The sequence below is a fragment of the Cavia porcellus genome, unplaced genomic scaffold (genome assembly GCF_034190915.1).
Source record: "Cavia porcellus strain 051 isolate PalLab524CR breed Dunkin Hartley unplaced genomic scaffold, mCavPor4.1 scaffold_4, whole genome shotgun sequence".
NCBI lineage: Eukaryota > Metazoa > Chordata > Mammalia > Rodentia > Caviidae > Cavia > Cavia porcellus.
This window is the reverse complement of record NW_026947487.1, coordinates 105,131,757-105,158,428: the sequence shown is the minus strand read 5'-3', so window position 1 is coordinate 105,158,428 and position 26,672 is coordinate 105,131,757. Positions and strand designations below refer to the sequence as shown.

Genomic DNA, 26,672 nt, shown 5'->3' with positions numbered 1-26,672 from the left:
AAGGCAGTCTGACAAGTGCATGTTCCACCACATGTCTCACTTTCACTGATAGCACATGTGTTTAGATTTCCTTTCCTATGAGCCATTCTTGTCATCTCTCTTCCTTCTTTGTCAGGAGCTTCCTATTATGTTGTACAATGTGCACTTAGCAGGGAAATAGGATACCAAACACAATAAACTATCAAATGTTTAATGAGTGCTTAAAACAGACATCAACATTTTTGCATCAGCTGTTTACTTGCTTGAAAAACCTAAGATAGCATCAGAAATAAAGCCAATGTGAACTACAATGAAAATATCAATAGATCTCTATAACTAAAATAGTATTTGCTTCAATTGTCACAGTCAAGACAGTCTTCACACATGAAAATTGCATATTGCATACACAAGTATTGCTTATACTGATAGCACACGTTTTGTTTTCCTGTCCTTTCTTGTAGGGCACAGGTAACATCTTTTTGTTTTCCTGTTGTTGTAGGAGGCCTTTGGGAAGCTGTGCCTGCCTGTTCACCTGTTAGCTCACCAGTGTGCTCCACAACTATTTTGTGTAGTTCTATGGGTAGAAACACTGTTTTTCCTCTGCTGTAAATGATCTCTTATGAGTCCCAATTCCAGTCCTCTAAGGAAATTTCTCTATGATATGTAAACTATCAAACTATTTATGCACACATATTTAGGATTAAGTAAAACACAACCATTGGTCAATGCTTTGTGTTTCAACTGACATCGGAATTGTTGCGTAACTATAGATCAACAACATCTATTCCACTTTGGTCTTGTTGTAGAAAGTTTCCGTATCAGTCTTTTGTGTTGTTGAGGTTTTTCTATCAATATTTCCATCATGGTACAGTGTTGAAATTGTAGTACCAGGTTGTTTTTCTTTGCCATGTGCAAGGCCAATGTAAATCTTTCTGAAATCCAAAGATTGTATTATATAATTCTTTGTCTTAAATTCTGACATTTCATTTGAAATTTCTGCTTTGTTCCTGCATACATTTCCTGGGCTGGTCAACTTGTGCTCTGTTAGCAAATGTAGTATCAGTTGGAATCTGGTAAACCTATTGTTGAGTGTCACATTCCAATTAGTTTGGGAGATGGGGGCAAGAAGTCCTTTTACAGCATCATTCAATTTATTAGTATGGGAATAAGGACCTGGTGGCTGAATTCCAGGATAAACTTCTAAACTGAAAGCATAATAAGTCTTCACATCTACAAGGGCATAAACTTTTATGCTGTATTTTGACCCATCACTTTTCCATAAGTCTTTTACATTCCTGATATTATCATGAGAAATCCCTGCTAAGTACAGCAGATGTATGAATACTTTCAGTTCAGCTGATGAGGTGTCATAATAAAACCATTTTTAATATGGCTATTTTTGCATACAGTACATTTTACTTGTGTTTCAGCCTTTGCATATTTCACAGCATTTTGTAGTAATTTTGTCAGTTACAATTTTCAACCCAGAATAGCAGTGCTGGCATTCTATCCAGTATATTTCACCTTGCCAAGACCCTCACTATGTTTTCAGACATAGTTCTAACATTGGATCATTCCATTAAATATTTTGTAACATTTTGACTAATCAAGTATGTATGTCCTCAAATTGCTGTTTTTTTATTATCTGAGACAAGGAGGTCTGCATTCCCTGTGTCTGTATCAGTTGATTCTAGCTCCATTTCACTGTCACAGGCTATCATTCACAGGAACTTTGTTTCACATGGCCTGTGTCAAAGTTGTCAATGTCATCATCATCATCATCATCATCATCATCATCATCATCATCCATCCACACCACTCTGCTATTCTGAAAACTTGTATTTCACCGTAATGGATCACCTTCATCACCTATGTATGAGTAACCTGATGACTCACTTTTGGCCTCCAAAACTTGTAAATCTGCTTTTTAATGTGTCATTGTACTGAATTGGGCTACTAGTTGGTTATTTGTTTTTGCCTTTTTCAGGCAAGGCCTCATTATGTAGTGCAGGGTGGCTTTGAACTTGCCCAGGTTGGCCTCAAACTCACTGCGATCCTCCTGCCGCAACCTCTTGAGTACTGGGATTACACCTGTGTGCCACCAAGCCAAGCTCAGAATTGGGTTACTTCTACAAGAAAAATCAAAAGAAAACTTAAAAAAAGTCCTAGAGTGGTGTGGATATTTTATACCCTCTGTGATACACAGGTAAATGTACACCAAACCTGTTAGAGGAAGCATAGTATCAGTGAAAATCCTGGTTAGACACTTTTGCACACTTTTGTACACACCTTGCTGTTCATCATACCAAGTGGGTAAACACACAGATTGCTTCCTGTATCCCTCATGCAAAGATACTGAGATACCCAGTCGGCCACTATCATGTTAAAGTAAAAATTTGCAGCAGAAAAGTAAGAGATGTATTTATGGAACCTAGTATTATGCTCTTTGGGCAAAAAATATTTTTTTACTACCTTGTATTCATCTGCTAACACCTTTCTGGGAATGCAATACTTTGAGGAATATCCCACCTTTATCTTTATCCACTAGTTACTTATCCAAACATTACACATCCATACCTAGCCATAGTGACTGGTTCAGCACAGAACACATGATCCAAGTCAAACCAGTCAAAGCCTGACTTCAGTGGAACTGCCACAAACTGCCACTATCTAACAAGAGGATGATGAGAGAAGCTGCTGGCAGTTACCTTGCCCCGAGGGGAGATACATTTCGAGGTGAAGCCATCAAAATGAAGGCGGTGGCAAGAGACTGAGCTCTGCTGGCACCATTTGAATCCTTAGATCCATCACTCTTGAGTTAGAGAAGCCAATTAACATCCTTTGACACAGTAACATCTGAGCTGGGTGTTGTGATCATAGTCTCTTGAAAAAGTGAATTCTTTATAAATGATTGCAGTCCATCTATTATTTGCAGTGTGTTACCATAGCATGAGTAACTAGAACAGGCATCCAGGCCATAACTTGCAAAAGCAGTTTTTGATCTTCTTGTTCAATTTGTCAAATATGCACATTTAAACAGGGCAGCTATTTGAAAAGTCATGTTTGCCTTAAAAAATATAATAACTTCTATTTTATATGCCATTGATTCTGTCACTTGCAGAATCTGAAAAGCTGGTTGGCTTTCAGACATGCACAATAAGAATGCTTTGGCTTCTACAACTGCTATGCAATATGAATGCTCGTTTGGAGTATTTGTTTCAGCACACACACACACACACACACGCGCGCACACACGCATACACATATTGGCCAAGGTAATCTGTTTTATATTGTGAGCAATTCATATCATTTTCATTGAAAATGAAACCCATGATGAAGAAGAAATACAGAAATTATCATTCATTGCTAACTAAAATTTCTTACTTTCAATCTCAACCATCAGTCAAAGTTCACTCATATTTTACTGTAGTCGGTAGATATAATGACCCCCTCCTGCAGTGTGAAATAAACAAACAAACTCTACTCCACCACTTCTTAGTGACTTCTTTGTGAAAGACACTGAGCAAAGGGAACCTTGGGTATATTCATTTCTTTTCCTAACACCTGCAACAAGCCTTAATTGAATTACTTTTTTATCCAGGTGCTGTAACAGTTATTCTAATCTATGCAATTTTCTAACATGAGGAAAATACCTTTTTATGTGCCTAGAATGAGTTTAGTAGATGATTTTCTCAACTCTATTAAACTCTATTTGCCTAGCTTCAGGATTGTGTTCTCAGAAATACTGTTTAACAACTTTTAATCCCTTTTAACAAGATAGATTGCTGAAGGGTTATTTTTGACTATCTGATATAATTTCCTCCACTTCATTCTTCTCCTGGTAGAAATCTGCCATGTCCAGAAAAGGAGGCAGACATGATCAGTGACAGTATTCTAGTTTCCTCTAATTGATTGTGAGAGTAAATAAGTGATCCTTAAAATGCCAGTTTGAATCCTTCCCTTGAATGACAGATGAACACTGGGAAAGAGAAGTTCTTTCTTTGACCTTGCTGGGCCAAAAATGAATTTAAATCTACTTCCAGTCATCTTGCCAATCACATAGAGGCATCCTTCTGTAGAATAAAGTCAAGCAGAGGAGGCTGGATGAGGCATGGGTGGAGGACAGGAAGGGATAAAAGATAATTACAAGTGAATCATAGTATGTGTCTATGGGTCATCTTTTGATATGATGAACCATTGTAATATCATAACCTAACAAACTTTATCTTGATTAAGTTTTATTGAAGTTAGTTCTGTCTCCTGAAACACTTTCTATGATAATTTCCATGTTTATAGGCATCATACATTTTCCAAAAATTTATTATGAAATGGTATGAGTTGCTGTTTCCAAGCAAGTTAGTAGAGAATAAGCTTAGACTTTTTGTATCCATATATGATGCACACACTGATTAATCTGTGTTAGGGATGGAAATCATTTTATAATGCCTACACATATGGAAATAATGAAAAATCCCTGGATATCTGGATTAGGTAACCCAGAAAGTAATTAAATATACAAATCATTCTAATCTTATGAAGTCCATATTTAAATGCACATAGGAAAATCTTTGCAAAAATTTATAGATATCAAAAGATTCTTAATCTCCAGTTGTGTGAGTCCAAACTCATTGAATGTGTGAGTCTAGAATGGAATAATTCATTTTCACACTCTAAAGATTGGAAAATTGATATGTTTTACATGCGCTTCCTCAAAGTATTAACAACTTAATTTTCAAACATTAGTAAAAATTGAACCATAAAATAATACCTGGGATTCATATTTCCCTTCACAGGAAATGCCTAGAATCCTTTTAATAATGCCAGCTATTCAAACAAGAGCAAATTTAGATTTTACTCATTGACCCTGCCATGGCTGTCACTGACATCCTGGTGCTTTCATCAGTCTCACCAGCCATTAGGGATGTGGCAATTCCCAGAAGCAAGAGAACAGTAAGCTCATTTGACCCTTCTCAATTGAGTGCTTTCAACACTGACCATGGGCCCGTATATCCTCACTAGTAGCCACTTGTTAAATGTTGCATGTCTACCTTTTATTAAAATGTCAAATGAAATTCTTTTAATTCATATTGGATGGCTGTCACAACAGAATTCAGTAATGAAACCAGTGACAGAGATGGGTTACATACTATCACACTGTACTTGAGCTGTCTGGCAGATAACAGAGCCATTTTTCTTCTTTCAGCTATCAGGTTGGTAAATATTGACTAGAAAATTCTTAGTATGCTGCTGTCACAGGGTCTGGACAGATTGATTCTGATTAAAAGCATGAAAAATGTTTGTAGCTAGCTTACATCTCAAATAAGGACAACAATAACTTTCCTAAAATTAAAGCGAACTTCCATTCGTAGTAATGGCAATAATAGCTAAACCATCCATCCATGCAAACATAACTGAGAGCCCTGGGCGAAGGGAAAACCTAATCTCCTTAAAAGTATTAAAGAGCTGTCAAGATAGGAAGTAATTACCAGACCAAACCCTAAAGGAAATCAAGCCCCAGAGAAAAGCGAAGCAGGACAGCACCATAGCCACTTGTACCCTTAAGGCACTTGCTGATCCAGAAAACATGGGGCTTCCTTTTGGTGGCTTGCTGGGCAATGAGATAGAAGTCACTAATTACTGCCTGCCTGCTCAAGATAGAAAGCATAATAGGAGAACTTCTCTACCTTAGGCTAGGAGTTGGAGTTTAAGCTGGCCAGGCTATCACCATCCCCAGCAAGTCACAATGAAACTCATCATGCTGCTGAGCAGAAAAACAAAATGAAAAAAAAAAAAAAACCAAGGAGAGAAGTACTCAAGAGTTAGAATTACACCTGACCCAAATTTTCAGTGTAGGTTGGTACCACTTAAATCAGCCTGAGAACTTCAAACCATGAAGTAGGTTTAGAGTGGTCCCAAATTAAACGATCCTGAGAGGATAAGAAGAAGCAAATATAAATCTTATGTGGTTGAAGATATCATCAACCTAGGCCTCAAAAAATTAGAAATCCCCCAAATAATATTTCAAGGACAATGAATGACACATAGAAATAAACAAACGCAAGAAGAAATGGAAAATATCTGGCCCTGTTTCTGGGTGAAAAGTAAAAAACAAAACAAAAGAAAAACACTCCGTGTTGCCTGTCTGCTGTGCCATTCCTCCGAAACCCAGCTGCTCACAAATTGAGGTGAAGACAATGAGGGTGATTTTACCTGAGACTTGCCAGTCACTTCTAGTTAGTGCCTTTGGTATCATGGAATATTTTGAAAGAACTCAGCAAAATGCAATGGTAGGGGTAAGTTCTGGTACTCTGGATAGGCCCAGTTGGTGTCAGCATACTGACTCGTTCCTAAAGTCAAGGATACAACACAGGAAGTAATGTACTTACTAAAGACATCTCTACTATGGTGGCAGAGTTTTCTGTCCCATCATATCTACAACCTTCAGCACAAAAATATAATGATCATGAGAAAACAATTGTATTAGTCTGCTTTCTTAGTGCTGAACACTGGGGCTGGGGATATAGCTCAGTGGCACAGCACCTACCTGGCAAGAGCAAGGTCCTGAGTTCAATTCCAAATACCAAAAAAAAAAAAAAAAAAAAAAAAGCATTTTATGGCTGAGCACAATACCCAACACCTTGCAACTTAAAAAAAGGGAAGTTTATTTTGTTCACAATTTTTACTCAGTTTGGTTCATGGTTGGCTCCAAGGTACAAATGGCAGGGAGGAAAGGCAGGGCAGAGCTGCACACCCACAGCATCCATGAAGCAGAGACAAAAGGGGAAGCCAGAGACAAGAAGCACGGTTCCAAGTCCCAGTGACTGCCTCTGACCAGGCCCCCCTTCCTAACAGCAAAGCAGCTACGAATTCATCACTGATGAGTGCAGTATCCCCATCATGCAGTCACTTTCCAAACACATGAGGCTTCGAGAAAACATTTTAGATCTAAACCGTGACAACCAGGCAACAAGATGGCTCTGAAAATTCGTAACTCTCCAAAGCAAACTGCATAAACACAAAAAAGGATGAATTTCCAGCCAACTGAAAACACTGAGTGAAAATGAATGATGAGATAGAAGAGGCAAATAAACGGTTATATAAAACAATGAGCCTGAAACACACAGTCATTCCTGAAAGTAAAAAAAACTACCAAAGGTTATGCAATGAAAGAAAGAAGGGCATAAAGCCAAAGTGAAGGGCTCTTCCACTGGCCAACAATGGAATCCACCAAGTATGCACGAATTCAAGTTAAACTAAACTCAGTCTACTTTGAAGGTTGCACTGGAACACTAATTTATTATTTGGAAGGAAGACAGGTATATAAATGGAAAAGCTAAGAAATCATCATTCTTGCTCTGTATAAATGTGTTTCATGGTAGCAAAATAGTAAACGAGAGAAAAATTGAACTAGAGAGAAAAATTCTAACTGGCAATTGCACAAGAAATGACAGCATTTGAAAACTCATCACTTTGCCATCTTTAGGAAAGATTTAAGTCTTTCTGCACCAAAACCACTGGGTGAATTTTTAAAGGAGAGTATTATAATCAATCAGTTAGGTTGACAACACCTGAACCCTATAATGTCTTAATATCATTAAAAGAAAAACAACTGGATGTTGTATTTCTCCTAATGTGATAGAATATGAAGTATGCACCCTCGTGAATTTTCTTTTGAGAAAATGTCAGATTTCAAATCTGATAATTTTAGATCTAATTTCAGCTGATCAGAAATATAGAGGAATATTAAATTACAAATTATACCACAATGCCACCAAAGCACAACAATCAGAATGTGGAAAATATGACTTTATTTCTCCTACAAGTGGAAAAAAAACTATATGAAAATGATGAGATTAGAAACTGATAACTAAGAGATCTACAAATTCAATGCAACATGTAAACTTAATCTTAGATCACGCTTTGTATAGAACCAACAGTTTAAAAACATTGTGAGAGGGGCTAGGGATTTAGCTCAGTGGCATAAGCACCTGCCTTGCAAGCAGGCAGTTGTGAGTTCGATCCCCAGTACTGATAAAAAGGAAAAAAGACAAAAAACAAAACAAAAAAAAAAAAAACAACAAGAAACATTGTGAGATAAGATATGATAAATGTAAACAGTGACTAGACATTTTGTAGTTCATTTTAAGTGTGACAATGGTCTTCTGGTTGTTTTAAAATGCTCTTTACCATCTTAACTACTAAGGTTGTATGATGGACACATGGGAATATATTATACCAGTCTAAATATATGGTTAAAGCTTTCTGTAATAAGCTAAAGAAAGTGAAAGACGTAGGGAATATAAACCAAATGCAATTTTTGCTCCAAAGAAGTAAGAACTCTTTGGAGATCAGTGTGATCAAACTAAGAACATTTTTAAAAACACAGAAGTTCAGAGATAGGAAAATGAAACATGACTAACTCTATTAGATGATTTAAGAAATTACTTTTAATTTTGTGAGGGTACTGTTATGGTTTTTGTCTGGATGTCTCCCCAAAAGCCTCATGTGGTCATGGGGGCAGGCTTTATGGAGGTCTCTGTATTTAGAGTTTGTGACTGGTTCACTGCCTACTGCTGGGATTGGCAGTGTGATTATCATACTCACCGGGGGCCAGGTACCCTGCATGCAGGATAAAGGAGGGAAAGAGGCTTGCTCCTCCCTTTCGCCCATTTTGCTTCTGTCACTTTTGGTATCTGCTGCTGCCATGGCCTCTGCCATGTGCCACTGTGTGTTGGAGCCAGCTGATTATGAACACAATCCTCTATAAACTGTGAGCTTAATAAACCTTTCCTTACTTAATTCTGGGTGTCAAGTATTTTGTTCCAGCAATGAGAGGAAAGTAATTAAGACAGGTTCTAATTTTTATTATTAAAAAATCCTTGCCCATAAAATGATAGGTAATCTGGAACTTTCCATAAAATGACTTAGCAAAATTTCAAAAGGGGCAGGATACAAATACAATATTAGATGAAATTACAATCGCAATATTGTTTAAGATAGTTGATGGGTTCATGGAAATATAATTTTTCTCATTTTTGTTAATATAAATTCTCCTAATTACAGGTATGTATGTGTGTACATATTTATGAACAGAATGACAGCTAAAATTGCTTAATTCTTGCTTTTAACTAAGGTGAACTAGAACAGTAAGAATATAATATACTTTTCAGTAAATGATGCTTGAATAACTAAGTATCTATATAAGAAAGACGGGAGGAGTCTTAGTCCTATCTTGCGTCACACACAAATTTCAGGTAGAATTAAAATCTAAATGTGAAAAACAAAACAGAGGCTATTTAGAAGGTGAATTGGGAGAAAACTTTCATTAAAGAGTGGAACTTTTTTTTTTCTGGTGCCAGGGCTCAAACGCATGACCTTGTGCTTGCCAGGAAGGTGCTTATGCTGCTTAGCTAATCCCCAGCCCTAGAGTGGAACTTTTAAACACAGAAGTATTAACCACAAAGACAAAGACAGGTCTGACTACATTCAGTTAGAAATTCATGTTCAGTAAGCCAAATGGTTATAAGCATATACAATATTTATGTTTTTATAAAATGCATAGTTATGTTTTATCAAAAGATGCCATATAAAAAATTAAAAGTCAAGTTTCAGAATAGGAGAAAATGCTTGGAACACAGAACCAACAAATACCCAATACCAGAATGTTTGAAGAATTCATACATTGTATGAAAAAAATGAGACAACCCAACAGAAAACAAGAAAAAAACTAGGCATTTTATTAGAGAATACCCAAACAACAAATAAATGTATGAATCACGATCAACCTTATCAAAAACCTGGAAAATACAATTAAAATCATAGTTACCACTACACATACACCATATGGGCAAAATTTGAGTCTGATCATTTTGAACCCAGCTCTTCTGTATCATAGTAAAAAATCCTATATACTTGCTGATGGGATGCATGTGGATAAAAACCACTCCAGAAAGCAATATTTTTATTATCTATTAAACCTCAAGATTTACATGTCTTATCTTTTGGCCTTGTACATAGTGCAGAGAAATGTGTGCATATTCATGCAGCAAATACATGAGCAAATCTATTCATACTAGTGTTACTCATAATAAGGAAATATTGGGAACAATAGATGTTTTCATTAACATATATAAATTGTTTTCCTATAATAGACTACAAAAAATCAATCAAGATGACACGCAGCCAGACCAACAAATGGGTGAACATTTTACATTAATTTGAGAGAAAAATAACACAAAACATGAATATATATAATGTGACTCAGTTTAGATAAAGCTCAAACAGAAAAGCTGTAGAATACTTTTAGGGATGCATATAAACTTAAAACTATATTAGAAACCAAGAATGACTATTATGAAAGAAAAGATAATAATTACCTCTAAGCTGAGAGAGGAGGGAAAAGATTTTCAGAACGTTCCCATTCTAATCTTGACCCAAGTGGACATTATACCTCTAGTTCTTTTTTAATTCTTGGTACGATGGCACATACATGCTCCATACATCTACATGTATGCTATGTTTCACAAGTAAGATTCTGAGTTTATTTTAAAAGGTAAACATTTCTTAAAACTCAGAAAGTATAAAAATATGCAATCCAGATTCTCCTAAAGGACTCAGAACTGCCTTATTCTCCCCCAGAGGTACTGTTTTAGTAGGTTCACAATAGAACCCAGGCAATACTACGTCCAAATAGGCATGCTGGTTTGCAAAGCCCTTTGGATCCACTGTCCATGGGAGGCTAATGCATTCGACACAGGTGTGCGCTCTGGTAGAACCAAAACCAGCTCATAGTTTCCACAATTCCCCACCCCAGAGTTCTCTCCACTATACCAGTTAGCGCTGGATATCCCTTGTCTTTTTTCTCAATTCATCCTACAAATTTTTATAGTTATTGAGCTTAGAGATTCAATACATGATATGACAGAAGTAGCCACCTATTGGGCATATTCTTGTAAGTCTCCAGTTAAGTTACACTTAATATGCAATGGATTAGCACTGACTATTAATTGGACCCACACTAAAGTTTAAGATTCTCCTCTCTAGCATTATGTTAGGCTCTCAGTCCAACCAATAGAAACCAAGAGTAATATCCAGCACTTGCTGAGGGTGATTTTGGACTGGTTAATACATTTACCTCATGTAAAGTCTCAGTAATGCTCCAGGTTCATTCATTCAGACAAGTTTATGAATACACGTACGTGTATATTGATGTACCATGCTCCAAAATGAGGAGCCAAAATAATTTGAACTATGTGAAGAATCTCATTTATTCCTGTTTGATACTATCTGTCCAACATTTCTAATTTTAGTATATGTGCTGCCAAAGTGAGCACTATCCAACACTTCTGTATGACTGCTTTACCCAAATAGAAATACCACTTCTCATATAAATACGAATTTCACTTCAGAACAAAACAAAACAAAAACCTGGGAGTGGTGACCTCACAGTAAATTGGTTAAATTTAAGGACTCATTTTTAAAGGTCATTGTCCTTTTCTGCAAATACATTTCAAATGAGCAGTTGAACCTGCCCTATGGCTCTGAGTACAATTAGCCAGCTGCACCCCCATAATAAGGTGCAGATGGTTAATTACATGAGCAAGTAACTGCTTACTTGTGGGCACAAAAGCCTGTACCTACAATCACTGAATGTATACTTGGGCCTATTTGTGCTCAGGCAAACGAAACACATTTCCAAGATTTCATCTGTGAATAGACCTCAGCAGGCTCCAACTCCCCCGCGTTGGGGAAGAGTCATTCACACCGCTGAGATCTGGCTCATAGGAGAAGCCACTGGCCACAAAGTCCCATTTTGCCTAGCGAAATGCTCTGTGGAGGTGCTGAATTTTTATTAAAGATCTCCTAATATTAATATGTTGAATTAGGAATTAGTAAATTTCTATTTTCTATTTTCTTTTAATAAGAACCCTGTTCTATAGTTTGGATCTTGAATGTCCCCCAAGAAGGGCTCTGGTAAAAGAGTCCTTTAACTCTGGTGGGGTTAAAGGCCCATGTGTTAAGCCTTAGTCGCTAGCTTATGACACTGGGAGGAGGTGGAGTCTTCCTAAAGGAGGTGGAGCCTAGTGGGAGGTTGTAGGTCACTGGGGGTGGGCACGTGAAGGAAATTACAGAACACTGATCTCTTTCTTTCTTTCACATCCTGCCATGATGAGGCAAACTGGCTCTTCTCCACCATGGGCTCCCACCAAGATGTCCTGTGCCACCATGGGCCTAACGCAAGGGGATCAATCAGTCATAGACTGAAACCTCCAAACCTCTTTCCTCTTTTTAAATTGATTTATCTCAGGTATTTGTTATAGTAATACAAAGATGACTATACCCTGAAATGAATGAATTTTTTCTAAAGCAAACATGTCAAGATCAGTTTTCTGGATAAGAAAAAAAAATCCAAAAGGTTAATTTTCTCATATCCTTGAGGAATTTCACACACTAGCTGAGCTCCCAGAATTTAGATACCTGTATAGATACAGCACCCTCAACACCTGAAAAATACTCTTCCAAAAACACCATTTTAAAACATATTCTATTAATCCCTACATGGCAAAAATAAAATGTGGGAGAGAAAGCAGAGAAAAATAAACTACTTCATAAAACACACGTGTGTTTGGAAGCTCTTTGCCAGCTGCAAAGCTGTGAGTTTGGCGAGGGGTCAAGATGATAGGGCTGGGGAAACAGAATACTAATCTACTGGAATCTACACAGACCCTTTCTTCTGAAGAGCCCCCTGGGTTATGTGATTCTATTCAGTTTAATTGTATGTTGGGGAAGAGGAAAAGCTGCTTGCCATGGTTTTAATTGCTAAGGACACACTATCTTTTGTGAAACCATCTGTTTAATTGTAATTATAAACAGCGATGTAAAAACACAAATGATTAACAAGTACAGAATCCCCCACCACTAAGGGTTCTAACACAACAAGCCATATTGTGGAAGAGTATGTTGCCTTTCCCTTCTCTGTAATATCTCATGACTTAGCAACTGACAGCCTACCATTTATTACAAAATCTCATTCTGGAAGAGTTAAAATTATTAATTAGTATTCTTAGGCTGCATCCTTCTGTTTTTCCTTTTTATTGAACCTTAATTCCTTCTGAGAGTGAAAGGGATTATACCAGAAATGAAATGCATAAGGGCCCTTTCGTTCCACCTCCCACCAAAATCTTTCAGGCTTCATATAATACACATCACCTATAATTAATCACCAGGCACATTCCAAAACACTGCAAGACTAATTTTGGCTTTCATAAACACAAATTTCTGCCTTCCTGGTTTTGAAATATGCTTACCACACTGTTATTGATTTAATAAGCTACAAATATTGGTGTTTTCAGGCATGAATAAAAATAGCTTAACCTTGAAATTTATTTTAATTAGAGCTTTTTCAGAGCCATTGTTGCAAATTTGGGTGGATTGTTTATCATAAAAACAAGTATCAACAACATAGCTGTACAGAACATGGAATAGCCAAAGTCACTGAACTTGGGCTACCAAGGAAATTAAATAGAGACAGAGATGCAGTCAGATCATAATGCTATTAGAGCAACCTTACATTTTAGATAGCTTATGAAAGCAAAGAAATGTCACTCTAAAATGAAATACATGGTTCTTATGAGCTGCTAGGGAAATTACAAGGGTTTTCTTTGGTCATTTCACACTAATTTTTCTTTATAAAGTCCATTGAGCTGACTTTTGGGTATTCAATTTAAGATGATGATCTCCGCTTTAATATCATACCCTTTTCAACAAGCTTTTCCATCAAGCATATTTTTTATGTCCATGTTTCCCTTTCACCACCTCAAGTAATAACTATGACCCTTTTAAAAAATCAAAGAACTAAAGCACTTTAAATTCTCAAAGAAATCAAAGGACCAACCGAACAGTTTTTCAAATTAAGTTGCCTGAGAGTCATTCTGCAATACATCAATGCCTCCTCACACATTCTCCTCGGCCCAGGCTGAAATTCTCCCAGCCATGATCCCACAATTACTTCTGCCTTATTTCAAGCCCTGTGCCCCTGGAAAGACATTTTGTATGAAGAACAGCCAAATGCTACGAGTCTCTGCAGTGTTAATGAGGAAATAGATCTTGGAAGGAGTCATTTGGGAGGAAGAGTTCGCCCTGAGAGAAGGGCTGCCGCTTCTTCACTTTTAACGATGCTAAGTGTGAGAGAGCTTAAGCTCTGAGCCACGCTCTGCAACGTGCTCACCCCAAACCAGTGATCTTTAGCCTCTGCGATCTGAATCCCCTGGAAAGCTGATGAAGAAGGTATGGACACTGTTGTTTCAAAGATAAAATCTTAAAGTCTCCACACCCAAGGTCAAGAATCTCTGCATGATTGATCCCAAGTGTGTACTAACCAAAACATCCTTCCACACTTATGGGTTATGTGGGCTTTTTAAAAACTGAGTAGAGTTTTCATGTTCTAAGTCTTTTTTCTGTGAAAATGGACACATATTCTCAAAAGTATTCCTAAAGCTTGTGACCATATCATTAATTAATAAAAGCTAATAACTTCCCTCTATTTTAGGATTGCATGAATCATTTTCATACATGAGCCTGAGGTAGGTATTGTTGTCTTTCCACAAAATAACACTAACTTAAACTCACACACAAGATGTGAAGTAAAATAATCCCCTCTAAGTACCATTTCCCTTTTCAGACATGCATTTATTTTGATATCTCTAAATGTAATATAGAATGAAAGTATTATACTCATTCTATCAAAAAAGAAAACATTGAACTCCTGAGTCTAAATGTATACCTTTTCCAGTTGGCATTGGCTGAAGCTGGATTTTTCCATCTTTTTCATATAGTGAATAATCAATACATTCAAATTTCATAAAAGATTTACTCTGAGGCTGTCAATAAATAATAAAATACAAAAATCAATTGGTTTCTTCTGGGAAATGAAAGTGAGAGGAAAAGAGAGTAAGAATATTTCACATTTAAGCTTCTAAGGTGGTTTTACAAGTAGCACTTAAGTAATTGGGCTCAAATATATTTATTAAAAAGTAATACATTGTTAGCTAGGTATGGTGGTTCATGCCATACCAGCACTCTGGGAAGTTGAGGCAGGATGATTTCAAGTTCAAGCCCAGCCTTGACAATTTAGTGACTTAGGTAACACACTGTTTTCAAATATAAGATGTCTTGGTTATTGAAACTCACTTGCTGAAAACAACTAGAAATACTAGTTCAAATATTATTTAATTTTCTCAAAAACATCAAAGAATGAAAAGACCATAAGGAACTACCTCCTCAACACCTGACTGAAAATAAGCACCAAGACAGGTAAGCAGACAGGCAACTGAAATGGATCATTCACAGGACAAAGGGACCTTGACATCTGCTTGTGGCTACCTTACAGGTCTCAGGAGAAAGGCATCAGAGCCCATGGTCTATCCCAGAGAGGGGAGACTGGATAAATCCTTTTATCATCTGTAACAGAATGCAAGGGAATTTTCCTTGGCACTAAACAGTAAAAAGAGGCTTAAAAAATTTTCTTAAGAAACTGGAATCACAAACCAACTCTCCAGTAGATTTTCAGCCCAAATTCACATCATCTCTGGTCTCCAAAATGCTCAGGTGTGATTCCACTTTAAAGCAGCCCTGGACAAGTAGTTTCCCTCATGTACCTAGCAGAGGCAAACGCAGGTCCTCTCTAGAGGGCTGCTCCTTCATCTTGGTCATCAAAGAACTTCCTACAAATAATTTTCCAAGTAGGAAGATAAGCAGCTCACAGTCAAACAAGCAAACTAAGGAAAAAGCACCTTGAAAAAACCCACAAAAACATACTGTAAAAAAGAAACTCAATAAGTGAAAATTTTCTCAGTTCTTTTTCAGTTTTTTATTTTAAAGAGAATAAAACAAAACAAAGCAAATCAGAACAGAACAATGCAAGAAACACAGGACTTCAAAGCAAGACAACAGTATATCCACAGTGGCTACTATAATGTCTCTTGTTTTCTTTGTAATAGTTGATCATACCTTCACACACAGTAATATCAAACATAATAAAGTAGTATAAAACCAATCAAAAGAATGAAAGCATCACAGGGCTTCAAAACCAGATAACAGGAAATGAATAATTGTTACTGTAATATCTCATTTGCTTCAAAAAAGTTGTCCATACTATCACACGTAATAAAATTAAATAAAGCACAACAAAATAGAACCAATCAAAACTAAAGAATAAAAGCATGATAGGACTTTAAAACGATTACAGGAAATCAACAATGGCTACCATAATGGCTCATTTTCTTTAAAATAGCTGTTCATACCATCACACATAGTAAAATCAAACAATAAAACCAATTAAACAAAAGAATGAAAACATTAAAGGACTTCAAAATAAGATAATAGTAAATCAATGGTAAATCATGATTACTATAATAAAAAGTAGCTGTCCATACCATCAGACAAAGTAAAATCTAACAAAACAAGACAGAACAAAGCCAAACCTAACAAAATTTGTGAAAACAATACAAGAGTTGAAGACAAGACAATAGGAAATTAACACTAGTTACCAGCTTTCTCTCCCAGGTGTTTCTTCCCACATCACTTTTACAGTGACTATTTTCTTTTTGGATCCCATTACCTCCTTCTGTTTTTGCGCTAAGGTTCACTAATATGAGTTCAAACTGTTGTGCTCATGAACATGATCTTCAGTTGCATCCATTTACCTACAAGAGCCCCAAGATTATTCTACTTGACATGTGGGTAGCTTTCCATTTTATGAAAATACTATGTCTTTCTTACCCATTCTGTGGTTGATGGGCAAGTTACCCTTGTTTTTTTCTGGTCTCCTGTCATGTGGAACAGTTGTTTTCTCTCCTTTGATTTTCAGCCTATGAATTTCCTTTTGAGTTAAATGTGTTTCTTGTATACAGTATATCGATGGATCTTGTTTCTTGATCCACTCTCTCTGTGTTTCTTTTTATTGCTGACCTGAAGCCATCTACATTAATGGTTACAGCCAGCATACATTGGTTTGTCTCTGCCATGCTATCCTCCTGCTGTTGGCCCTGCACTTTTCCCATTCATTCAATTGCCTGTCTTGTAAGAAATGAAGGTTAAAGTAATTAAAAATAAATAATATAGGTAGAACTTCTACTCTTCAAAAGTATATATTAATAGCATTGGGTCCATACATTTACTTCAATAACTCAAAACAAAAGGTAAATTCACAGGTCCTATTTTTAAAGACATTAGAATGCTATAGAACAGGCATGGGTTAAAATAACAATTACCAAAGGGACATGGCCCATCATCATTGGTGAGCTGGGATCACTGGGGATGCAGTTTTGCTAACCCTAGGCACAGAGAGAAGATCTAGTCTGGAGTAGGCAGAGTGATTCTTAAAGTAAGAGGGAAACCAATAAAATAATTAATGGTCATGAAACTAGCATGACACAGGATTTAGAGGACTATGCTCAGATTTCCCTGTGGGTCGTGTGCTGAGACACGGGGCTGTGGAGAGCTCTGCAGCTGAAGGAGAAAAGCAATGTGAAATCTGTTCTCCTGGTGCTTAGAAAGGGTCTCATAGAGGAAAGGGCCTCTACAAACACAGCTCTTCCCTCTCTAGACACGAGAAAAAGGTTCAGCATCTGAGTGGATGAAGTGAACACTTAAGCTCAAAATCTTTTTTTTTTTTTTTTCTGTCTTTTTCGTTTTTATCGGTACCAGGGATCGAACTCACGACTGCCTGCTTACAAGGCAGGCGCTTATGCCGCTGAGCTAAATCCCCAGCCCAAAGCTCAAAATCTTCAGAGGCAGAACTCCCCAGGCTGAGGATACAGAGGAGAGCTTGCAGTCAAAAGCCTTGGGAGAGCCAGACCCAAGGAAGAAGCGAGGCTGCGGAAACAGGTGAAAACTCCATCATCTTGCACACTTAGCTAACAAGAGTTCTGCCAGAGGAAGAGCGCAAGTGTGGAACTCAAAGTGTTCGTGTTTTTGAAGCAGCATGCAACGGGACACTACAGAACTACACCGGAAACTCTGAAGGGTCACAGGGAAGATAGAGATAATCAAAATGTAGACACTGAAACCCAGCTTTCTGTAAAATCAGTAGGAGCTAATAATGAAAACTAAAAAGCCTCCGAAGGCAAAATTTGAAACTGTAATATTTAGGGGATAAGGGGGGCAAAGACTTGCAAAGCTTATAATCAAATGTTAAGAAGGCCATGCTCAAGGAACAGGGACAAACTAGAGATGGACCACGTCTAACTAGAACTGCAGCTTAGCAATGGCACAGTTTAGCTTCTTCAGAGACTGTAGATATCAGCAAGCTCTTCTGGAGAAAATAATATCATGAGTCTGTGTGTTCTGTTAAATGAAACACCTAGCAGATAATCAAAACTTGCACAATGAGCAGAAGAAATAAATGTTATTGATAACTGAGGAAAAGGGACACATACATGATGCAGGAGTGGAAGCAACCTGTTAACTATTTTAAAGGTGGCAATAGGAAAACATGGAAAAACAGATGACAGTGGAAAATTTTAATGGAGCTATGAAATCTATGAAAAAAATTTTAGAACTGTACAGTATACAGTATCTGAAAGTTAGAGTACATTGGATGGATTTATCTGTAGACTGGACACAGAAGAATATGAAATTAATTTACTCAAAGACAAACTAATAGAAAATGTTTAAAATAAGGCACAGGTCGGAGCAAAAAAGAAAATAAATGAGTGATGTGTGGGAGACACATGAGACACAGTGAAATAGTCTAATCCACATGTAATTGGCATTCCAGAAAGAAAAGAGAGAAATAAGGGGATGGAAATAGTATTTGAAAATGAATGACTAAGAGTTTTCCAAAACTAATGAAGGACCTTACACTAGGGTTAGGATAATGGCTAAAAGAATTACACAAAATGAGAAGACTAGAGAGAGAGACAGCGAGAGAGAGAGAGAGAGACAGAGACAGACAGAGAGAACAGTATGAGATCTGAGAAGCTGCAAGAATTCAATTAGGGTACCTTTAGTCACATCACAGTAAAACTGCTGAGAAACTGAAGGAAAAGGTAAAATCCTAAAATCAGTCACAGAAAAAAAACATTTCTTTCCATTAGATTTATAGCTGACTTGCAATGTAAACTATGAAAGCCTTAGACTTCTGAAAGGGGCAAACATTTACTTAAATTTCTCTAGTGAAAATGTCATTTAAAAATGAAGACAAAATAAAGTGTTTCTCAAATGAACAGAAGTTGAAAGAATTTGTTGCCAACAAACCCACACCAAAAGAAATATGGAAAGCGATCATTAGGTTTTAAAAAGTGACCATTTCTTGAACCATAAAACAATCACAAATCTTAAAAGAACTGAAACCATATAAAGTATCTTTGCTGGTCATAATGGAATCAAACATCAAAAACAAAAAATATTTGGGAAACCCTAACATTTGGAGTTTAAAAAGCACACTGCTAAATAATTCATTAGGAAAACAGGAAGTTACAGGAGCAATTAGAAAATATAATGCATTGGAGGAATATAAAAATATAGTATTTTGAAACGTGTATGGTACAGCTAAGGCAGTGCTTAGAGGGGAAATAGTAAGAATTTTACATTAAGAGATAATAGTTTTATTTTCCATATTTGGTAGAGAGCAATATATAAATTCTATAAAAATAAGTATCTATCCAACTAAAAAATTGTGAAACATCAAAGAGCAAGAAAAATCCTGAAAGAAGAGAGACGTGGGTGCCAGACAGCATTTCCAAAGTAACAAGTGTTAGATGGCTGGCTTCCTAAAGAATAAGGAAAAGGAAAGAGAAATTGTCAGCATGCTGGTAATCTTAATATTAAGCCAGTAAATATATTTTGTTCTGGGAAGAAGGAAAAAATAATTTTCAGAGAGAGGAGACTGCAGGTGGCACATTTTAACTAACAGAATTCTAAAGATGCATTTCAAGTAGCAGACATGTGATTCCAAATGGAAAAACTGAGACACAGAAAAGAACCAAGAGGATGGAAAACAGTAACTATCTGAGTAGGGAGAAACTAACATTGACTGAATTAAGCAGTAAATATTGTGTTTTACTTTAATTTATAAAAACTAAAATTGTAAGTTATGAAATACAGGTATCAATACAGATATCAAAGGCTATGTTGGAAGAGTCAACATTGCTGAGATTTTGATTCTCCCTAACCTACTGATCATGAAATCCAGCCAAAGTCCCAGCAGGACTTTTTATAGGCAGCAACAATTTAACTCTAAAATTCACATGAAAAGGTAAAAGATCCAGAATAGATAAATCATCTTTGAAAAATAAAAACAAGGTAGGACTTAAACTACCTGAATTCAAAACTCACCATAAATATATGTATATACTTATAGAATACATGTATATATTTCTAGACAAACATAGATTCTTGAAAAATATTCTAATTATATATAATTAGCAGACAGATAGATATGAACATAACTAAATAGCTGAATAATATACAGATAAAACATAAGAACAGACACTAAATAACTGAGCAAAATACAGACAAAAGATAAAAACAGGAACTTTATGAAATTCACTAGACTTATTCACCAAAGATATACTAACAAATATACACATGCTGTTCAATGTCATTAATCATTAGGGAAATGCAAATTAAAATGTGCAATTAATACATCATTATACTCCTAGGATAATAGCTAAAATGAACAATATCATCACCTACTGGCAAGGTTGTAGAATAAGTGAGACTTTCATACGATGCTCATGGAAACTGAAAAAGGTACAATCCCTTTTGAAATCAGTCTGACAGTATCTTATAAAGTTAAACATACATTTACCATGTAATCTAGCAATTTTACTCAGTTATTTATCAAAAATTTAATAAGATACAAAGACCTGTACATGAATGCATCAGATTTAATTATTCATCGCCATCAAATTCATCACTTAAAGCAACCCAAATGTCTGTCATCAAGTGGTACATCCATTCAATGGAACAGTACTGAGCAATAAAAAGGAATAAACTATTGTTATGTACGGCCACAAAGATATAGCTCAGAAGCAACTCGCTAAATAAAACATGCCAGACAAAAAGTGTTATATATTTTATGATTTCACTTACATGACATTCTAGAAAACAAAGAATGAGGTCAGATTATTTGTTGTCATGGGCTGGAGGTAAGGAAAGAGGAAAGACAATCTCCAAGAATAAGAGGATTTTTTGAGCTGGTAGAATCATTCTACAGTGGTGGTTACCTGACATATTTTCAAAACCAGTGCATGGGACTGTACAACTAAAACTGGTCAATTTTACTCTATGTAAATCATGTCAATAAATCTGCCTTTAAGAGTACACCGAGAAAAAAATATTAATATACCTCAACATAACAAAGTATCAACAAATAATCTGACTTCTGACGAAGGATTAAAGGTGTGGATAATGGAAAGCCCCCTCCCCACCCACGTGGGTGGCACACACAATAGGCTTGTAGCCTGGATGGAGAGAAGGCAGGCCTGCCGCTGCCTGCTGTTTCCCTGCCTTCCTGCCTGCCACATCATGAACTGCTCTCCCCTGTGATGCCCCTCTGCTGTGCCACCTTGCCTTGGAGCCAGCAACGGTGGACATCTACAAACTCCAAGCTGAAATAAACCTTCCTTCCTTTAACTTGTGGGTGTTGAATATTTTATCCCAGCGACAAGAAAAAGTGACTAAGATAACAATCATAACTAACTAGTTATCAGGGAAATACAAATTATATCAAAGTGATAATCATTATTTTCCCATCAGAAAAACACTTTCTAAAAAGTGAAAGGATCAAGTGTTGGTGAGTTTCCAGGGGAGGTACAATCGCTACTTTGGGGAAAAGTAAGACCTCACAGAGTTGCACAAATAGGGAGGATGACATTTCTTTTTTTCTTTTTTTTTTCTTTTGTACCTGGGATCAAACTCAGGACCTCACACTTGCTGGGAAGGTGCTTATGCCATTGAGCTAAATCCCCGGCCTGGGAAGATGAAATTTAAAATTTTTTTATTAAAGAGACTAAAACAGAACAAAGCAGATCAAAACAAAACAATGCAAGTAACACAGGATTTCAATACACGACAACAGGAAATCAACAGTGGCTACCATAATGTCTCTTGTTTTCTTTGAAATAGTTGTCCATACCTTCACACACAATGAATTTAAACAAGACAAAATAGTATAAAACCGATCAAAACAAAAATGAAAGCATTAAGGTCTTCTAAACCAAACAATAGGAAAAATCAACAATGGATACTATAATATCTCTTGTTCTCTTCAAAATAGCTGTCCATAATTTCATGCATATTGAAATTAAATGATTCAAAAAACACTAAACCCAATCAAAACAAAGAATAAAAGGATTACTGGACTTCACAACAAGATGACAGGAAATCAGCAATGGCTACCATAAAGTCTCATTTTCTTCAAAGTAGCTGTTCATACTATCACACATAATAAAATCAATTCTTGTAAACTTTTTAGATGTTCTAGGCATGTATAAGCCTATCTATATACATCTATCCTTCCTGTGTTAGAGTGAAAAACAAAACCAAACAAAAAAATTACAAGAAAACCAAGAAACAAAAGAGACAAATGACAACAGCAAAGAACCCAAAACAATAATATAGGTTTTCAAAACAAATTGGTAGGAACATAACTAAGGTTGTTATTTTGCATAGATAGGGAAGATGAAATTTTAACTCCATTCATACTCAGCTGAGTCAGAAGACAGAAAATCAGCCTCTTAAGTAGGTGATTCTCTTTGCTGTTCCAATCAGGGAGCTTAGGGGAAGAATGAGGTGAGGTGATCCTGACTACACTGGTGAGTTTGGGGTGGAACACTTGTGCAGACTGGAGAAAACCACGGGAAGAAGGCACGGGTGCTGCCAGCAGCGTCCGCCCAGGTAGCCACATGCATGGGAACAGTCTCCTCAACATTCCCAAGGAAGACGGTGAAGCAGAAATCAGCGCCACAGAAAAATTTAGAGGAACAAAGACACAATGCAACCGATCGATATGTATCAATAGACCTTCCTACTAACTTGAGACAAATGAGCAAGGTCTATGAATTAGAATTTTGTGAAATTTTCTTAGGTATTCTCACAACTAAAGCTCTCCAACGGTTAAGTTTCTGAATTAAATTGCTGCTGGTTTATCCTTCTGGGTACTTTTTACTGTGTTCAACTTCGACCTTAGTTCAGCTCTTATTTCTAAACTTAACATAGAGTCAAAGATGAACCACGGTATAAATTCATCAACGAGAACAGTCTTGTCTTGCAATCGCTTTAAGGAGTGAAGGAGAATGGGAAAGAATGATCAGATGAAATACACTGGGTGTAGTATTCCAAAATGAAAAGGTCAAACCACAAGAGAGGCAGGGAGCAAAGAACCCCAGACGAGCAGGCCGGCCTCCTGGAGGACAGGACCCTGCGGCCTGTACAGAGTCTGCGGCTACAGAAGACCACTCCTTAACCTGACCATGCGGCACTTTCTGAGGCCAAACCGAGCAACTAGAAAGGCAGCTGGCCGTCTATATGGTCACTGGACGGGGCCGGCGGGCTATGCAAGGTGAGCGTATAGATAAGTACATCTGAAGAGGTGCTGGCTGGTCAGGCGTTTGATCCTCACCCCATCTTAAGAAAATGGAGTGATTCCCCATTTTCCTGGTAAGGAACGATGAAAAATGACTTCACCCGAGGCCTCGGGTAATTCCAAGTTAGAAGAGAGACCATCCCCAGGCTTTCTCTCCTGGCAGGACGCCTGCCCCTTGCTACCTGCCTGGCTGGAGAATCCCAAGAACCAAAATCAGTGTGAGTTCCAGCAACTTTAATAGGGGTGAGAGAACAAGCCAAGGGAGGGGTGGGGAAGGCGAACTGACAACCCTGACACACCCTTTGACCCCCGCACTCTGACTCCAGGATCTGCGAGGACCTCTGACCCCGGTACTTCTCAGATCCCATGTCAACTCCACACCGAGTTCCCTGCCGAGACGCCGCGTCCGACTCATAGATGCCACTGCCGAGCGGCTCCCTACCCTGCTCCAGGCCGCCAGCTTTCGGTCTGCGCCGCTGGAGTCTGGAGCTGTTGCCGTCCGTTGCCAGAGCAACCGCGGAGTGCTGCACAGCCTAGTAAAACGCTCAACGATTGGACAAAGTGAGCGTCCTTAGCAACGGCCCGGCACGCTGTATCCAGCAAAGATAATTGCTTTCCGGGGATGGGGGTTCACGCCATAACCTCTCTCCCCAAAGCCACTAGCCACTTGCCCTAGTTCTTTAAAGGAGCTTTGTGCGTTATCTCTTTGAACACTTACCTCTACTTTTGGTATGGGGTGTCTCAGTTTCTAGTTTTTAAGCTGGGGATCTTTGAACCTCATCTGGGGGTTTCCCAAATCACCCCTCACCAAATTACATTCAAAAGGTTGTGTCTATTTATCCCGGTAAGATTTTCAAAGCAATTGGAAAACAAAACTTAGGTTGCCAGGTGCCTAAGACTAAGAGAATAACTTTCATACACATTAACCCAGTTTTCCTGCTCAGAAACCCAAATTATGTCTTCAGATGCCTTCCAAAGACTTTAAACTCTTGACCTTAATTCATTCATAGATTTAATAAATAACTATTAATCACAATTATGAGTCATGGAACTGAATGATTGCAACCGTTAAAGGACAGTGACTCATGCCTTAGAGCTTTACTTCTGATGTGGGAGTCAATGCATACACAAGATCACGGATGACATAGTAAAAAGTAGTCATGACAGCGTGTTGAGGGTGATGAGCCCTGCAGAGAGTAGCCAGGAATGGCCCTCTTGAGGGGATGCTGTACAAGCTGGGACATGAGAAGGCACTAGCTGTAGGGGAGAGAGAGAGAGAGAGAGAGAGACAGAGAGACAGAGAGAGAGAGAAAGGTGAAGGAAAGGGGTAAAGACAGTAATGGGCTTGGGGTTTTTGAAAAAATGAAAGGTTAAGGTGGCTGCAACAGAGAGAAAATAGAGAGCTGTGGTTAAGACACAGTCCGCAGCCCTTCCCCTGCCCTTTATGAGACTAACTCCTCCTCTGTACTCCCCCAGCCCCCTTCATAACCCATCATGCCACCTTCTTTATGTCCTCCATATCCCTCTTTACTTTTTATTATCTGTGATCTCTAACAGAAGAGATTATGCTATTTGTGTCCCAGTATCTACAAAACCAACTAACACTGGGTGGGCCCTGAATCTTGTTGACTTCACGAATCTTCACGTCACAATACCAAGAACTGGGCATGATTTTAAGAATGTAGAGCTGAACAAGACAATGGCACCACCTCTTGCAGGGAACTTAAATACTGTGGAATAAATGAAACACAAACTATGTTGCCAAACGAATTCTGTGCAGCAATGAATCACTTAGACTAGAAGTGCTGTCGGAAGCTGGTCAATGATCCCCTTGACAATTTATTATTTCAATTGTATTTCAGTTCAATTAAATAAATACTTAGTACTTCTATATGCCAAGCACTTTTGTATATATCAATCAACAAGACAGATGTCAGTAGAACAGATGTTTATAGAATGTACAGTCCACTGCTGAATTGTCTACTACATTGAGTTCTTGATATGTGGCTGGTCCCAACTGGAATGTGGCGTAAATATAAACTGCATTTCAGAGATTTATAGTAAATTTTAAAAATCTTTCATTACTAATTGCTAAATAATGTTTCATACAGAAATTATGATGTTTCAGATATATTAGGTTAAATAAGATCAACTAGTAAAACTGATTTCACTTGTTTCCTTCTTTTTAATATGGTTTCTAAGAGATGTTAAATTACATATGTACTTTGCCTTATATTTCTATTGGGCAGTACCAGTCTATTGGAAGCTTAATATTAGTTGAATAAACAAATGAAATCTTGCTATAGTTGTTAAATTAAACATTTTAACTGAAATAGAAATTTTGAAATAGAGGAAATATACCAAGAATTTCAAGGGAAGTAAATTAGTCAACCGTTTCCCATACTGAACAGATGAAAGGATCCAGAGTAAGTGATTAGGGAGGATTTCCAGGGAAGATTTCTTAAAGGAGAGCTGTGAGCCCTTCCTCCCAATGTCCAAACAAAAGAAAAAGGCTTTCTGGAGGCCACTGGGTGAGTTTGGAATGTGACACCACAGTTCAGGATGCTCAGTGAAGTCTTGTCTGAATCCCACCTGGAAAGGTTAAAAGGCAAGGAAAGAGCCCACTGGTCAGCAAGCAGCAGAACTGCCTCATTAGGAACCACCCACCCTTATTCCTTTAGTATTTATCTGGGTGAGAAATGTGGGAGTGTTCTATGGAGCACAGATGTGAGCCACTCGAGAGACTGTGCAAGGGCCAGTTTCAGGTCCTTTTCAAGAAAGAAATCTGGTGGGACACAGAAACCTTAGCAAAGCGAAGCCAAGCAATGTGTCCACTCCCAAATTCACATGTTTAAATCTTAGATCCAAGGAAGGGCTTTTAAGAGGTGATTAGGTTAGAGAGCTCTTTCCTCTTAAGAAAAGTAGGCATCCTTTTAAAGGATGACATGAGGAAGACACGTAGCCCTTCTCACCTTTCCACCTTCTACCATGCAGGGAGGCAGCATTCCTCCCCTCTAGAGGTACCATTTTGGAAGCAGTGATCTGGCCTTCACTAGCTGCCAGCACCTCGATGTTGGACTTTCCAGCCTTCAGAGTTTTAAGA

At 37.6% G+C, this 26,672-nt stretch overlaps 1 protein-coding gene across 1 annotated transcript in view; it reads right to left on the bottom strand.

Annotated features, from left to right (window-relative positions):
• Hydin (HYDIN axonemal central pair apparatus protein) overlaps positions 1-24,077 on the bottom strand; it is a 411,964-nt gene extending 387,887 nt beyond the window's left edge. Inside the window, exon 1 of the mRNA XM_023565963.2 lies at positions 24,012-24,077. The gene's annotated coding sequence lies outside the window, so the exon portion shown is untranslated. The remainder of the gene's footprint in view (positions 1-24,011) is intronic.
• Positions 24,078-26,672: the final 2,595 nt, after the last annotated feature.